Below are 17,104 nucleotides of genomic sequence, written 5' to 3'. Positions count from 1 at the left end.
ATTAAAATGTGCCAACTTGCTTATAAATCAGTCCCTTTAGGCTGTTCTATTCCCCAAGCCGTATACACTCAGAGCCTTCAGGAAGTATCACGGCCAACCTCCCCAGGAAGTCTCAATGACACCATTTTACAAGGAAGAAACAGAAGCCCAGAGAGATTAAGGTGCTTGTTTAAGTCACACAGCTACTTAGCGGCAGATATGGAGCTAGAACCCAGGTTTCAACTCCCACTCAGTGCTCTTTCCTCTAGAATCTAGCCTCTGCCCTCTTCTTATGTTTGACATAAGAGAAAAGGATTATATCTGTGGCTCTCAGGAAAGCTTCACTCTTGGATTGAATTCTGATTTTTCTCCTCTCAAGGCTCATTGAAAGCCACATACAAAATTTCCCTGCTGGATATGAGTTTTTTCTTTTTAATGACTCTGAAAGAAAAAAATAGCAAATCTGGTTTCCTAATGAGATAATGAATGCACAAGTACTTTGAAAAAAGGTACAGCACTTCAATGCCTTTCCAATATAAGGTATTATTATGCTCTTGAAAGAAATGCATAGCCCTCACTAGTGTGGGGGTGGGGTGGTGGGGGCCTGGTGGAGATAGTGAATCATAGACTGTTTTCTCCAGAAAGCTGACTCATTTCTTGGTTGTCCCAAACTCAGAGAGTCAAACATCTTGGGGTTATTTCCCACCTCAGTAAGGAATTGGTGGTAGGTTTTTTCCTGGGGTCCAGCAACTGCAGGAAAAGCTGCCCACAGTACAGGGGTGAGTCATTTGCCTCTCGACTGCCCAGGCCCACTTTGGTTACTTCAGTTAACAGAGGTTAGCTGTTAGCATAATCAGCCTTCGGGATCCACCTTTTAAACAGCCCTGCTGTGTGCTTCTCTTTGCTGGAGCTGCTGAAAGGAGGTCATCAGGCAATTGTGCAAAGTCAACGTCTAAGCCATAGACGGGCATCCTAGACCTGGCTACATCATGGGGATCTTGCATACGGGATGGATTCCTAAGAAAAGGTGAATATTGATAATATCTGCGAAACACAACAGGGTGGACTATCGGGCCACTCAGTCCTTGTCTTAGTCGGTTCGGCTGCTATAACAAACTACCACAGACTGGATAGCTTATAGACAACAGAAATTTCTTTCTTATAGGGGAATCCAAGGTCAGGGAACCTAACAGATTTGGCGTCCGACGAGAATCTGCTTCCAGGTTTGGAGAAGGCTGTCTTCTCCCTGTTTCCTCATATGGCTGAAGCAAAGGGCTTAGCTCACTGGGTGGTACCAGCCTCATTACCTAATCACCTCACAAAGACCCCGTCTCCTAATACCATTGCACTAGGCATTATTAGGTTTCAACATAGGAACTGGGATGGGGGGGCACAAATATTCATTCTAAAGCAATTCTTTCTCAATTGCAAGCTATTGGAAATCCATTTCAACCTGACTTAACCAAAGCCAACTAATTTATCGACTCACCTAACTGAAAAGTCTAAGGAGAGGCCTAATTTCAGGCACTATTGGATATGGGAACTCAAACAGGGTTACCAGGACTTAGTTTCACCCCATCTCTCAGTCCTGTCTCTCCTCGATGTTAACTTCAATCCGTGCGTGGCACTCAGTGGCAGCTGTTCACCTGTAATGCTAGGGGTCCTAGCAAAAAAGAGAGGCAATCTCTTTCAGTCACATTCCTCTCCTTTACCACATTCATTCTGAACTTGAATCACTCCCATCCATGTGTTCTGATTCACCAGAACAGAGTTATATACTCAACTCCAGGCCCAAAGAGTAGATGTCCCCCTTAGATACTTAGCCTGAGAGAGAAGGCAGAGTAATTTCCCAAAGGGAATCTAGAACACTGGTTCCAGCAGGGGCAATGGGTGCTGGGCTTGGAAAATAATGGACAAGGATCTAGTTCTACTCACACAAGCATTTCAAACATTTTCTCCCCTCAAATCAGCTGTGATCAAATTTCAAATTCCAGAGATTCTGTCTGAGCTTGATCATACTTTGATTTCTGGATGGTTCAATAGAAGGTATACAGAATAAATGTTTTCCAAAATGTATGACATCTATGGTATGAAGTGTAGATACTGGGCTGGGTGTCCTTCTCAGGAATATTTGTTTTTAATAAATGAATAAACACCTTAATTTAAAGCAGGATTAGATTATGATTGGATTAGAAAGCAGTGGGAATTTCAGGCAAGCTGGCAAGAGTGAGAAACAGAGGAAAGGAATCTCTCAACTGACACAAAAATGAACAGTGCTCTATCCTTATACCACAGTAAGGCTGCTTCTAATAGGAAATGTCCCTTTCCCCCAGTTTGCAGTCAACAGCTCAGTCCCAACTCCGGAATCACTATGCCTCCCTCAAGGTCACCCCTGGGTCAACCAGTTACCTCCATAGCCAGACTCTCTTCTACAGACAAAGGCCAGCTCCTTCTGATGTGCTGGTTAGGATCTCCTGACCTCCCCCTGTCCCAAATTCAGAGCTGCTGTTCTGACCTCTCACACCTACTCTAGCTCTAGGTTCAGATACCCTACAGACAGTATCTCCAAGGTCTCCAGGTCTCCAGATTCCAAACCTTATTTGTTTCTTGCTCACACAACCTGCAATCTTCAGCCCATCTTTTGAAACCCTCATAAGTAGCCCTGGGGCTTCCCCAGTGGCTCAGTGGTAAAGAATCCACCCGCAGTGCAGGAGATGCAGGAGACACCAGTTCAATCCTTGGGTCAGGAAGATCCCCTGAAGGAGGATATGGCAACCCACTCCAGTATTCTTGCCTGGAGAATCCCATGGACAGAGGAGCCTGGCGGGCTACAGTCCGTGGGATCTCACAGAGTCCAACATGACTGTAGTGACTTAGCACGCACACACATATACTCAGCCCCAAACTTATTTCTTGCTATTCCTTGATACGATCTGTTCTGGTTTTCAAGGACTCCTTAGTTCTCTGGGTCTTCCTTTCTCCAAAGGCACACACAGTCTCACCTCTTCACCGTAGACTGGAGGCTCCTCCCTGCTGCCTCACTGAATTCTGTATTGTCTCTCTTCCATCCTCTGTGATCTAAAAGGATGACTGTCAGTGGAAGTTGAGTATACCTGGAATTTTTCACTGGATTCTAACAGACCTTGGTGCTTTTGACTTCTTGAGTGAGCACAAGTGAGACTCCTCCTTTCATTGGCTGGTTTACAGTCTTGCTTCAGAAAGAACTCCAAAGTCTCCCAGGATCTTTTGCCAATTCACATGTTCATTGGGATCATCTTTTTGTCATTGCTACAACATGTTGCTTCCCTGGTAGCTCAAATGGTAAAGAATCTGCTTGCAACACAGGAGACCCCAGTTTGATCCCTGGGTTGGGAAGATCCCCTGGAGGCAGGCATGGCAACCTACCCCAGTATTCTTTTCTTTTCCCCTTCAGTATTCCTGTCTAGAGAATTCCAAGGACAGACGTGGGGTCACAAAGAGTTGGACACGACTGAGCAGCTAACACAACATGTTAGATTTTTAGATTCCCCTACAACATGTTCCTGACCTGTGAACCTTGCCTCTATCCCATTATTGACATGCCTCTAACTCTTTGAATCATTTTTTGTTGACTACTCGTTGGCTGTATTACTCCAGCAGCACAAATTCTCTCCTTCACTTTGTCTCTGTCTCTCTCTCCAAGGGCTAGAGAGGAAGTACAGTTTTTGAAGCTGCCTGAATATATACTTAGGAATGGTGAAGACTGTGGCTAATTGGAGAGAGTAAGCCCAAGCTAAAGGCATTCCAAAAAAAAAAAAAATTAAGACACTGCGGGACAAAGAAAACTCACCTATTTTCCAAAGAAGCTAATGTGCAAACCACTGTTAAGACTTGTCTGGAAGTTTTTCTGTTTTGCAGGACTCTTCCTGAGCAGGGCATTTCCTTCTCATCTGGTGGAGTTAGAACATACTGTTTAAAACTCTCATGGGAAATGGCAGTTGTTGGAAATGGAGACTGAGGAGGGGGTTGATACAAATCTTAGAATATAATCTCTTTACCACTTTTCATTAGCATTACATTAGTAATCATGAGTGAGCTGTATGAAGACTTCAGTACATCCTGGAAACAATACTACTTATTTAATATCAGCCTTCCTTCCCTTCCTTAGAATCAGACTCTGGATCCTTCATGGACCGAGACAGTTCCAAGTCGCTGCTTCTTCAGATACCTTTTCTGTAAGAGGCAGTAAGTTTCAATGGTTATGAGCATAGTTCCAGAGCGAGTCTAGGTGGGTTTAAACCCAGACTCTACAGTTTCCTGGCTGTGTCTGTGTCTATAACCTTGGACAAGTTAGGCAACTTCTTTTGGCTTCAGTTTCTTCATTTGTTAAATAAGGACAATAGCACCTATTTCATGTCATCATTGAAAGGACTAACTGAATTAATATTTGTAAAACATACAGCATATGGAAAATTGAGAAACAGGAAAAATTTGTTTTTAAACAATATACTAACTTTTCAAATAACATCATCAATATCTTTTTTCAACTCTGGGACAACCCCAATTTAAAGCAATAGGTTCAGTTTTAGTCTACAAAAATACAATACACTAAAGCGTGTCTAAAAATTCTAGAAATATACGGAAAATTATATACAAATTACCCTGGAGTGGGTTATCATGCCCTCCTCCAGGGGATCTTCCCAACTCAGCGATTGAACCCAGGTCTCTCGCGTTGTAGGCAGATTCTTTATCATCTGAGCCACCAGAGAAGCCTGTGTGTGTGTGTGTGTGTGTGTGTGTGTGTGTGTGTGTGTGTGTGTGTGTGTGTGTGTGTGTGTGTTTAACAGGCACGACTATTGTTGAGCGACCATTAGTGGTCCCTCTCAGCCATTGGTTGTCATCACAGTGGGCCCTTCCCCAAAGAAAGCAACACTTAGTTAGCAATTGTTAGTGAGCAACTGATGGTGAGCAACTGTTAGCAGTACTGCTCAGCCATTGGTTGGCATCCTACTGGGCCCTTCCCCTTCCCTTCCTCCGTATAAGAGGACACTGAATTTCGACTGAGGGAATAATTTTTTTTTTTTGAAACATTAGTCTGCCATCTACTTGGTCTGTTAACTTTCTGATGAAAGTCATCATTCCTTGCTCCAACAACTTGTCTCCCAATTTATTGGCTTGTCATCAGACAAACAGAGCAAGCTTGGGCTTGGTAACATACATATATGAAAGAAACATTTTTTTTACAGCAATAAATGTATCCATTGCTTCAAACTTAGAGATATTTCCCTGAAAAGATTACTTGAAATTTTTAAAAACTAAACATATTATTTGAAAAGCTAAATAACATACAATTTAAAAATCAGTGTATCCTGTGTTTCCTAACTTTTCAGACATGCTGCACTTAGAACAGTGATTGGCACATTCTAAGTTAAAAATGTCACTTTCCCCTGGTTAAGCCTCATTACTTTTGGAGGAAGGGTTCCCTCCTCATGCTGAACCATTCTGGTCCTACATCCCCACTTTGGAAACTCTTGACGTAGCATGCCTCCAGAGAGCTTGGCCTGCCTACGCTATTCCTTGCTGTTCTTGGAGGGTGAAGTGATATGTATAGAAAGAATATTATAGACACAGCCAAAAAGAGTATGTGAGCAAGTGATACTAGAAACCACTGATTTTATAAATAACCGGAAAGCTCAAGTATAGCAGATGCTGACCACTTTTTTTTCCCCGATAAGTTACTATTTTTATTTAATACATAGGAAATACAGTCACATGATTCATAGTCAAAAAGATGTGCAGTGAAAACTCCCCCTTCCACCCCTGCCCTCCAGCTGTTTTCTTTCTTGTGTGTGGATGGGTGAGGGGAGATGGGGCAGGTTGGGAGGAGGGAAGGGAGCAGTAGTTTTGACTCACTCTTGTGTCTACTTCTGAAGATAGTTTATACACTCTCAGGTCCACAGGCCTTCATCCCAAATCCTTAGGGACAAATAGGTTCAGAATCCAAAACTTTTCAGATTTCAGACTGTAATAAGGTGTGTACAGCATTGATTCTGTCCCATTCCAGGGCTTTCCAGGCAGCTCAATGGTAAAGAATCCACCTGCCAATGCAGGAGACCTGGGTTCAGTTCCTGGGTCGGGAAGATCCCTTGGAGAAGGAAAATGGCAACCCACTCCAGTATTCTTGCCTGAAAAATGCCATGAACAGAGGAGCATGGTGGGCCACAGTCCACGGGTCACAAAAGGGTCAGACAGGACTGAGCACAGCACAGCACAGTCCTGATTTTAGCACTAAATCGCATACCTTGGGAATCCCCTTGGCCTCAGGCAAAATTGACCACGTTTTAGTTTTTAACTAAGTGTTTCTTTGCCTTTGCTGCTGCTTAGGATAAACTCAAGATTGCTTTAAGGTCACTTTTTCCCTTTTCTGTTGATTTTTAGATTTCACCTCTCTTTCAAATCAGTAGGCAAAATGTTCTGACAAACATCAAGATCTACATCAAGGTGAACACTCATAAACAATTTTAGCACTCAGTAAGAATTAACCTCAAAATAGGTACCCAAGTAAAATTAGCAGGATTACCAGGGGCTGGTTCAAAAAATAATTACAGAACTCTTTCTCTTGTTCTTTAGAAATTCTAGATATTCTCCATGATGTTGCCTAGGTCTCTGGAAAACATTAAATATCAGACTTATTCTTGTGAAAAAATATCAATTTGTGTTTTGCATTCATACGCCCAGAGAAAATCCTGGAAGATAGTGGGCTTACAGATGATTTTTATTTTCTTCCTTTTTATTGTTTGGATTTTTTGTAATGGATGTTTCTTAATTGTGTAGCAGTTTGAAGTGTTTTTTATTTGGAAGGAAGTGCTGGGATGTTATTTCCAGAATTATCTTGATTCTTTTCAAATTTCCTTTCTGTATTTATTAGTAAAACAGAGACAAATTGTTTCAAATCTGAACAGTTTAGCTGAGCTTGCGGCTAGATTGTGTGCTTCTAAATGTTTGCCTAAGGCCCTATCTTTTCATATTTGTACCCCAGCATTCAGCACTCAATGTATGAGTGCTCACAGCATGCTTGCTATACTGTGTTTGAACACTCCTATAAGCATAACTTTATTCTGGATGCAAGGATGCAAATTCTTTTCACAGGTTCAATAGTTTAAACCTAATATTACAGATTTTTATCCAAGGTGAGTACCTTTGTGACGCCATGGACTGTAGCCCACCAGGCTCCTCTCTCCATGGAAATTGCCAGGCAAGAATACTGGAGTAGGTTGCCATTTCCTACTCCAGCAGATTTTCCCAACTCAGGGATCGAACTCGCGTCTCTTGAGTCTCCTGCACTGGAATGTGGATGCTGAGCCACGTGGGAAGTCCTGTACCCTATTATACATAAATATTACATACACATCACCTTGAAAAGGTGAGGCACAACTCTACTTAGATCAAGCTGACAGAAAATCTAAGATTAAGAGTAGTCAAAACTGCCTCTACCCTAGCACCTGCTGTCACAGATACATGGATTTCAAAATAGAATGAATATAGTCTATGAAATCCAATTTATATCCAAGCTCTCTTTTAAAAAAGAAATAAATTCCATCTGTTTTAATGTAATGAAATCATATGTGAAAGAACGAATAATACTTGAAATGCAAAGTTCAATTATACTTCAATATTTTATTTTTTTCTATACCGTTACATTAAGAATTTGCTACAGACTCCCCTTGCTTGAAGAACTCATAATGGCCTTTACCTTGCAAGTGACTGCAGGAAATTAGGATTTCTTGCTAAGAACCTACTCCATTACTTCTCGTTACTTGTAGACCTATAAGATTTAGGTCATAGCATGTCCCAGAGGACGAGGTACAGAGACTAAGCTATGAAGAAGTGAGATACATACTAAAGGATTACATTAACTTATCAATTTACATCAACATCTGCTGGATCATGGAAAAAGCAAGAGAGTTCCAGAAAAACATCTATTTCTGCTGATGTGAGAGTTGGACTGTGCAGAAGGCTGAGCGCCGAAGAATTGATGCTTTTGAACTGTGGTGTTGGAGAAGACTCTTGAGAGTCCCTTGGACTGCAAGGAGATCCAACCAGTCCATTCTGAAGGAGATCAACCCTGGGATTTCTTTGGAAGGAATGATGCTAAAGCTGAAACTCCAGTACTTCGGCCACCTGATGCAAAGAATTGACTCATTGGAAAAGACTTCGATGCTGGGAGGTATTGGGGGCAGGAGGAGAAGGGGACGACTGAGGATGAGATGGTTGGATGGCATCACTGACTTGATGGACGTGAGTCTGAGTGAACTCCTGGAGTTGGTGATGGACAGAGAGGCCTGGCATGCTGCGATTTATGGGGTCGCAAAGAATCGGACACGACTGAGCAACTGAACTGAACTGAACTGAACTGAATTCCCAAACTGGAAAAAGTTCGCAGACTCTGAGCGAATTTACCACTTTGTATCAACACAAGAAATATATATAGGAATAAATCCCAGGAGTATGGGATCAGGATGAAAGAAATATAAAGTTGAACCAGGCCAAACTTCTTGATATGAGCTCCCAAAGTAGAGATTCTGATTTAATATGTTAGCTCAAGCTGCTGGAAATGGCTCTTAGAGTTTGTTTGGGTACTTAACTGAAATACGGAACTTAAGATGGCCCAGGACTTAAGTTTCCGAATGGACTGACTGAATTTTCCCTTGTGAACTATAGAGCAGGGCTTCTCCACCTTGGCGGTATTAACATTTTCGGCTGAGTAATTCTGTTTTGTGGAGGGCTGCCTGGTACACGGTAGGATTTCTAAGAGCAAAGCCAAGACCAGGGTGAAGTGAGAGAGCAACTAGTTTTGGGCCCTGGGACCATCATTCACCTCCTCCTAGTCCTGGTCCTGTTTAGGAGTATTTCTGGTCCCTATCCACTAGATACCAGTACATTTTGTGACAACCAAAATTGTCTCCAGACATTGCCAGATGTCTCATGGGGGCAAAATTGCCCTCAGTTGAGAACCATGGCTGTAGAGGAAAGTTCCCTAAGGCTTAGGGAAAATTGGAAGGCTAAAGTAGATTTATTATGCAAGGTATGCTCACCTACCCATGACTATGTCCCCTAGGACAATGAGAAATATATTTGTTTGGAGAGGTCCAGCTTCCTTAAATAACTCTATGGTGGCTCTTCTCTGGAGGCCAGGTGATAACCTGGGCCTCACCACCAGGTGACAACCGGTGATAACTGGGTTCCCTGAATTCTGTGAGCATAATGGGATCCTCAGGGTGGCAAGAAACAATTGGTAGCACCTAGTTATCAAAGATAATGTGGTTACTGTAATGGTCAGCAGAACCAAAGTAATATTCAGAACGGTCTGACCCACAGAGACTGTTGGCACTGGCCAGTTGATCACAGTGTTCCTAGAACTGAAACTGATGGGCAGCCTACCATTCTACTTTATTTGTGTAAGTGGGAAAGCTTAGGATCTAGTGAACAGGATTCTGGCATGAAATTACCACAATAGAAAATCTTGGCCCTTCAACCAATTCCCAGACAAACAAATTCATAGACCCAGAACCCTTGGCATGAAGGGGAGTCCAGGTCCCTTTGAAGAAGGAACCCATCACACAATCACAACTTTCATACTGTGAATCTTCCTAGCCTTCTCTAATTGGAACTGCCGCCCTTTTTCCTGGATGACTGTGCATTGTTGCATGTGTGCTCAGATGCTTCAGTCTTGCCCAACTCTTTGCAACTCTGTGGACTGTAGCCTGCCAGGCTCCTCTGTCCATGGGATTCTCCAGGCAAGAAAACGAGAGTGGGTTGCCATGCCCTCCTGCAGAGGTTCTTCCCAACCCAGGGATCAAACCTCCATCTCCTGCAGCTCCTGCATTCCTGGAAGATTCTTTTACTGCTGAGACACTGGAGCATTGATAAAGGGGGAAATATATGGCTTCAGGAAAACTGGACACTGGCTCTGAAGTAATTCCTAAAGACCCAAAATGTCCAAGCGGTCCAAAGGTCAGAATAGAGGTTTATGGTTTTCAAGTGATTAATACAGTTCTGCCTCTGGTTTATCTCTCAGTGGGCCTAGTGGGTTCCCACAACTACCTTCTGGTTATTTTCCCAGTTCTCTAATGGAAAATTGGCACAGGCATTCTCAGCAACTTGGCGGAATCGCCACATTGGTTTCTTAATTCATGGACTAAGGGCTAATTATGGTAGGAAAGGCCAAGTGGAAGCCTTTCGAATGGCTTCTACCTACCAGTACAGTAAAAAAAAGGCAACCCCACATCTCTGAAATTGAAAGTGTAAAAGTGTTAGTCGCTCAGTTGTGTCCGACTCTTTGTGATGCCATGAACTATAGTCTGCCAGGCTCCTCTGTCCATGGGATTCTCCAGGCAAGGAAACTGGAGTGGGTACCCATTTCCTTCTCCAGGGGATCTTCCCAACCCAGGGATTCAACCCACATCTCTTATGTCTCCTGCATTGGCAGACAGGTTCTTTACCACTAGCGCCACCCGGGAAGCCTCATTAAGTATGTATTAGTGTCCTAATACATCCCCATTCAATTTGCTTATTTGGCCTATGAAGACAAGTGAAAAAGCATGGAATCAGTTTCATGTTAACTTAATCGTATGGTGACTTTAACTGTGGCAGCTGTTCCAGCTGTGTTTTATTTGCTGGAGCGAATCAACCTGTCCCCCGGCACCTGGTAGGTAGCTACTGGGCTGCTGACTGCCTTTTTCTCTAGGCATTCAGAAGTCATGTGCTATCAGGCACTGACTGGTATACACCTTCACTGTTCTGCGTCTGGGCTGTGTCAGCTGTCCAGCACTATGTCAGGATCTATATTCAGGGACCTTGATCACCTTTTCATGCCACAGAACATTGTGCAGGTCCATTACATTAATGATATCATGTTAATTGGAACCAATGAGCCGGAAGTAATAACTATGTAGACATATTGGCAATATACATGTGTGCCAAAGGGTCGGAAATAAGTTCCACCGAAATTCAGGAGCTCTCCAAAGTAAAATGTCTGGGGGTGCAGTGGTTTGGAACATTCGAATTAACCCTTTCACGATAATGAACAGTTTGTCCACCTGGTCTCTCCTATCTCTGAGAGTGACACAATGCCTAGTGGACCGCCTTAGATTTTGGAGGCAACATATACCTCATCTAAAGAGTGTTACTTTGGCCTATTTATTGAGTGACCTAAAAAACTGCTAGTTTTGAGTGGGACTCAGAATTAGAGAAGGTTCTGCAGTCAGTCCAGGCTGCCATGCAAGCTGCTCTGCTCCATGTCATAAGACCTAGCAACTATGATGGTGTTGGAAGTGTCTGTGGGCAGCTAGAAATACTGCATGAAGCCTTTGGCAGATTCCTATAGGCAAAACATAGCATAGACCTTTAGGATTTTGGAGCAAAGCTGTGCTATCCTCTGTAGGTAACTACTCTCCTTTTAAGAAATAGCTCTGATTTGCTATTGGGCCTTAATAAAGATTGAATTCTTGGTCATGATCCACCTGATCTGTCCTGAGCTGTCCATTCATTGCATCCTATAGTTTTCTGGAGTATTAATAAGGATTATTTGGTTGAAACAAAGGGTAGCTTAAACTAGCTTAATAAAGGGAATTCTCTGGTGGCTCAGAGGTTAGGACTCAGTGCTTTCATTGCTGGGGCCCAGGTTCAATCCTTGTTTGTGGAACTAAGATCCCCATAAGCCTTACTGCACAGCCAAAAAATTTTAAAGATCACAGATTTAAAAAACTAGCTTAATAGCAGATTCTTTACCAACTGAGCTATTGGAAAGCCCTAATAGAATGTAGATTTGAAAGATAACAAAGTAACCCCTGGCACCTAAGGGCAAGCAGGCAACTGGGCCTGAGAAAGGGACCCATCCGGGAAGTGGAAAGACTCTTCTCTCCAACTATCTCTCTGTTCTTGTCCGAAGGTGATTCATTCACCTGCTGAAGATCAATTCTTTTTTGCTCCCTGGTCCTTATGGTAAAAACATGGCTGTCCCTCAGCTACTGAGTTTATCTGTTAGAGGCTTAACCACACAAAGAGTGATCATCTCTCTATTTTGAGGAGGAAGGAACTAGTTGACCCAGCTTTGATGTCAGGAGCGTCTGGGTGGAGTGGATGGTGGGTAGGCAAGATCACATGATACAAAATGGCTGCCACCATGCAATGAGATGGAGCACTTAAGGGTAAGTGGGGACAGGGCAGATGGTCCAAAGGTTCCATTTAGAGTTACATACGTGCCTGATTCTCCAGCTAGATCATGAGCTCCTCAAAGGCAGTATTAGTGGCTCATTCATCTTCACATGCTTTTTATGCCAAGAAGCGAATATTTATTGGGTGAATTTATAATCAGTTCTGTTGACCTTAACTCACAAAAGCATCCAAATTAATACACATAGACATATTCCAAAAGACACTCTAACGTACAGTAACTGGTGACAGGTGTTTCTAGCTTTCTTCCCATATCTTTTCTCCCCTTCTTTCTTTTTGTTCTTTTTCTTGTTTCAGCCATGCCACATCACTTGCAGGATCTTAGTTCCCCGACCAGGGTTTGAAACCGAGTCACAGCAGTGAAAGAGCCAAGTCCTAACACTGGTCCACCAGAGAACTCCGTCCCCTTCTTTCTTAAAAACAGAGCTTCATTTCCCCCCAACCCCTTGGGGGGAGTAGTACATTAGTTAATAGTACTATTTTCCCAGACCGTTTGCAGCTAAGGTGGCAATGTGACCCATTTCTGGCCGATAGATACTAGTAGAAGTTACCAGGAGAGCCTCTGAATGCTTTGTGAAAGGGACAGGTATATCTGGGTTCTACCTTAACTTGAACATGTAATCAAAGAAGGTCCAACCTCCTGAAGAGGGGATAAATTGTCAGGCTTCAATAAGAGTATACAATTTTCTATGTGGTCTTCAGCAAACGTTCTGCTTTCTTTCTTTTTTTTTCTGCTTTATCCATTAAGTTTGTTTTGACTAAAATTGCTAACATTGCCAATCATATTCCCATTTCATATATGCAACTATACTCAGTCATATTTCAATTTTCTAATAAATTTAAAAGGAACATAATCCAATATAAGTCTGATTTAATATTCCCTTCATTTAGGCATTCTTGAGTTATTAATTCTTCTTAGGCTCAGAATAATCTTATCCAATTTTGTCCTTCTTATTTTACTAAAAGTTCTTCCTATATAAAAAAACATAGACAGACACAATTTTTAAACCCCCAAATCTTGAGTTCAAGTATGACCAGAGGTCATTTACTATATATCAACAGATATCTGATCAATTTTAGACCCCCTAAACCATTCCTGACCCTATCTTTTGGAATCTCATTTCTTAAAGCACCCCAAACTACAACCTCCTTAGTAGTCATCCTGGTATCAACTCATTCCTGACTCCACATCTTTGCTTATGCTGTTTCTCCCTCTGTCTTAGCCAAGCCCTAAGCTTCTTTATAAAGCTTTCTTCAATTCCTCCAACTCACTCATCTAGCCCTCTTTAAATTCTTATTCTTCTCTTATTCTTATTATCAACCTAGTTTCTAAGACTTCCCAAAGGAGATTTTAGCATGTTAGTATCCAATCAAAAGTCCTTCAGTAAAGCCATGTTTTGAACAACGAATACATTCTGAGCATCCCACAAGGAACGTTCTGCTATGTGTCAGGGAAATGCAGCCACTGTCCTATAGGCATTATGGGCTGATGGGTTATTCACATCTGGGACTCACTAGAATTCTCAAGTGCTCTACACAGTAGACTGTAAACAACTTCAAGGCACTCCATGATCTGTCTAAAAATTTATTTTATTAATTCTGTCCCCCATTATTCATTTTCTTCTGGCTAAAATAAATTAGGCTATTTGCCCAGTCTGTACTAAAACTGATCTCTGGGTGATCGTCTAATAGAAACATTCAGCAGCTTGGTCTTTTTCCCAGCCTTCACCCAGCCAACATCTGAAAATGGGTATCCACCCTTCACTTACTCATTTAATCTTTAACATCTTATAAAATGGCTTCCAACCACACCACCCCCTTCATACTGAAACTGACTTTCAAGTGGTCACCTTAACCTGTTAATGGCCAGTCTCTCAGTAACCTGGCCTTGGCTCACTTCTTTGACTCCCAGCCCTGATTCTCCTGTCATCCCTATACCCCCACCAAAGAGATTCTCTTTTCCCTGTGGCTTCACTTCTGTCCTTTCCCATCAGTTCAGTACATTACCCCTAAATCAGATCCTAGTTTCTGATTGTGTGTGTGTGTGTGTTAGTTGTTCAGTCATCTCTGACTTTTTGTGACCCCATAAACTGTAGCCCACCAGGCTCCTCTGCCCGTAGAATTCTCCAGGCAAGGATACTGGAGTGGGTAGCCATTCCCTTCTCCAGGGGATCTTCCCGACCCAGGGATCAAACCTGAGTCTCCTGCATTGCAGACGGATTCTTTACTGTCTGAGCCACCAGGAAAGCCCCACGTTTCTGATTATCTGGACTATTAACAGTGATCTTCTAACAAACATTCCTCTCTTCAGTCTCTTTCCCATTCTAACTGAAAGGGGAAAAACAGTAGGTCTTACGTTATTTCCTTCTTCCAAACTCTTATTCCTAAATCAATTAAACACTAACTCCCCAATCTGATGTTCAAGTATTTCTAAGATTTTAACTCAGTTCAGCATCAATTAGCATCGGTCAGTGTAACCTTACACTGCTATACTCAGCATACTCTATGCTCCAGCCAACCAGTCAGCTTATTTTTCACTAAACACACAGTGCTTGCGCGCTCCAGGCTCTGGTTCACCTTTTATTCACCTGGATTATCCTTTCCCCCTCATCTCTGCTCTTCTAAATTTTGTGTTGTGTGTGTCAGTCACTCAGTTGTGTCCTACTCTTTGCTACCCATGGACTGAAGCCCACCAGCCTCCTCTGTCCATGGAATTTTCCAGTCAAGAATACTGGAGTGGTTTCCATGCCCTCCTCCAGGGAATCTTCCCAACCCAGGAACTGAACCCAGGTCTCCAGCATTGCATGTGGATTCTTTATCGTTTAAGCCACCAGGAAAGCCCTAAATCTTATCCTCCCCTAATTTCACTTGCCATGATATCTTTACTAACTCTTTACCAAATTTGTGTAGCTATCATACTTCCTGACCGGATTCTGAACTCTGCTCAAACAAAATACTGCATTCAGTGAACCCTTCTATGTGCCAACTTGTGCTAAGTGACTTGCATGCGTTATCTCATTTAATCCTCACATCAATGTTGTTAGGCCAGCACTCTCCCCATTTAACACTAAAGAAAATGAGGCTCAAGGAGATTAAGCATAGTTTGCCCAACTCATACAGATAACAAGGTTGAAGTCATTGTTTTCGTCTATTTGGGCTGCTATAACATAAATGCCATAAACTGAGTAGCTAACAACAGAAATGTATTTCTCAAAGTTCTGAAAGCTGAGAAGTCAAAAACCAAGGCACCCTCAGTTCAATGTTTGGTGAGTTCTCACTTTCTAGTTCATAGGCAGCTATCTTTTCACTGTGTTCTCACAGGGCAGGCAGGGTGAGGGAGCTCTCTGGGGTCTTTTTTACAAGGATACATATGCCATTCATTCAAAAAAGCAAAATGGCTGTCTGGGGAGGCCTTACAAATAGCTGTGAAAAGAAGAGAGGCGAAAAGCAAAGGAGAAAAGGAAAGATATAAGCATCTGAATGCAGAGTTCCAAAGAATAGCAAAAAGAGATAACAAAGCCTTCCACAGCGATCAGTGCAAAGAAACAGAGGAAAACAACAGAATGGGGAAGACTAGAGATCTCTTCAAGAAAATTAGAGATACCAAGGGGACATTTCATGCAAAGATGGGCTCGATAAAGGACAGAAATGGTATGGACCTAACAGAAGCAGAAGATATTAAGAAGAGGTGGCAAAAATACACAGAAGAACTGTACAAAAAAGATCTTCATGACCAAGATAATCACGATGGTGTGATCACTCACCTAGAGCCAGACATCTTGGAATGTGAAGTCAAGTGCACCTTAGAAAGCATCACTACGAACAAAGCTAGTGGAGGTGATGGAATTCCAGTTGAGCTGTTTCAAATCCTGGAAGATGATGCTGTGAAAGTGCTGCACTCAATATGCCAGCAAATTTGGAGAACTCAGCAGTGGCCACAGGACTGGAAAAGGTCAGTTTTCATTCCAATTCCAAAGAAAGGCAATGCCAAAGAATGCTCAAACTACCGCACAATTGCACTTATCTCACATGCTAGTAAAGTAATGCTCAAAATTCTCCAAGCCAGGCTTCAGCAATATGTGAACCATGAACTTCCAGACGTTCAAGCTGGTTTTAGAAAAGGCAGAGGAAACAGAGATCAAATTGCCAACATCTGCTGGATCATGGAAAAAGCAAAAGAGTTCCAGAAAAACATCTATTTCTGCTTTATTGCTTATGCCAAAGCCTTTGACTGTGTGGATCACAATAAACTGTGGAGAATTTTGAAAGAGATGGGAATACCAGACCACCTGACCTGCCTCTTGAGAAACCTGTATGCAGATCAGAACTGGACATGGAACAACAGACTGGTTCTAAATAAGAAAAGGAGGACATCAAGGCTGTATATTGTCACCCTGCTTATTTAACTTCTATGCAGAGTACATCATGAGAAACGCTGGGCTGGAGGAAGTACAAGCTGGAATCAAGATTCCTGGGAGAAATATCAATAACCTCAGATATGCAGATAACATCATCCTTATGGCAGAAAGTGAAGAGGAGCTAAAAAGCCTCTTGATGAAAGTGAAAGAGGAGAGCAAAAAAGTTGGCTTAAAGCTCAACATTCAGAAAATGAAGATCATGGCATCTGGTCCCATCACTTCATGGAAAATAGATGGGGAAACAGTGGAAACAGTGTCAGACTTTATTTTGGGGGCTCCAAAATCACTGCAGATGGTGATTGCAGCCATGAAATTAAAGGATGCTTTCTCCTTGGAAGGAAAGTTATGACCAATCTAGATAGCATATTAAAAAGCAGAGACATTACTTTGCCAACAAAGGTCCGTCTAGTCAAGGCTATTGTTTTTCCAGTGGCCATGTATGGATGTGAGAGCTGGACTGTGAAGAAAGCTGAGCACCGAAGAATTGATTCTCT

Source organism: Capra hircus, chromosome 4, assembly GCF_001704415.2.
Source record: "Capra hircus breed San Clemente chromosome 4, ASM170441v1, whole genome shotgun sequence".
NCBI lineage: Eukaryota > Metazoa > Chordata > Mammalia > Artiodactyla > Bovidae > Capra > Capra hircus.
The sequence above is the reverse complement of the archived record's forward strand: the minus strand, read 5'-3'. Positions refer to the sequence as shown.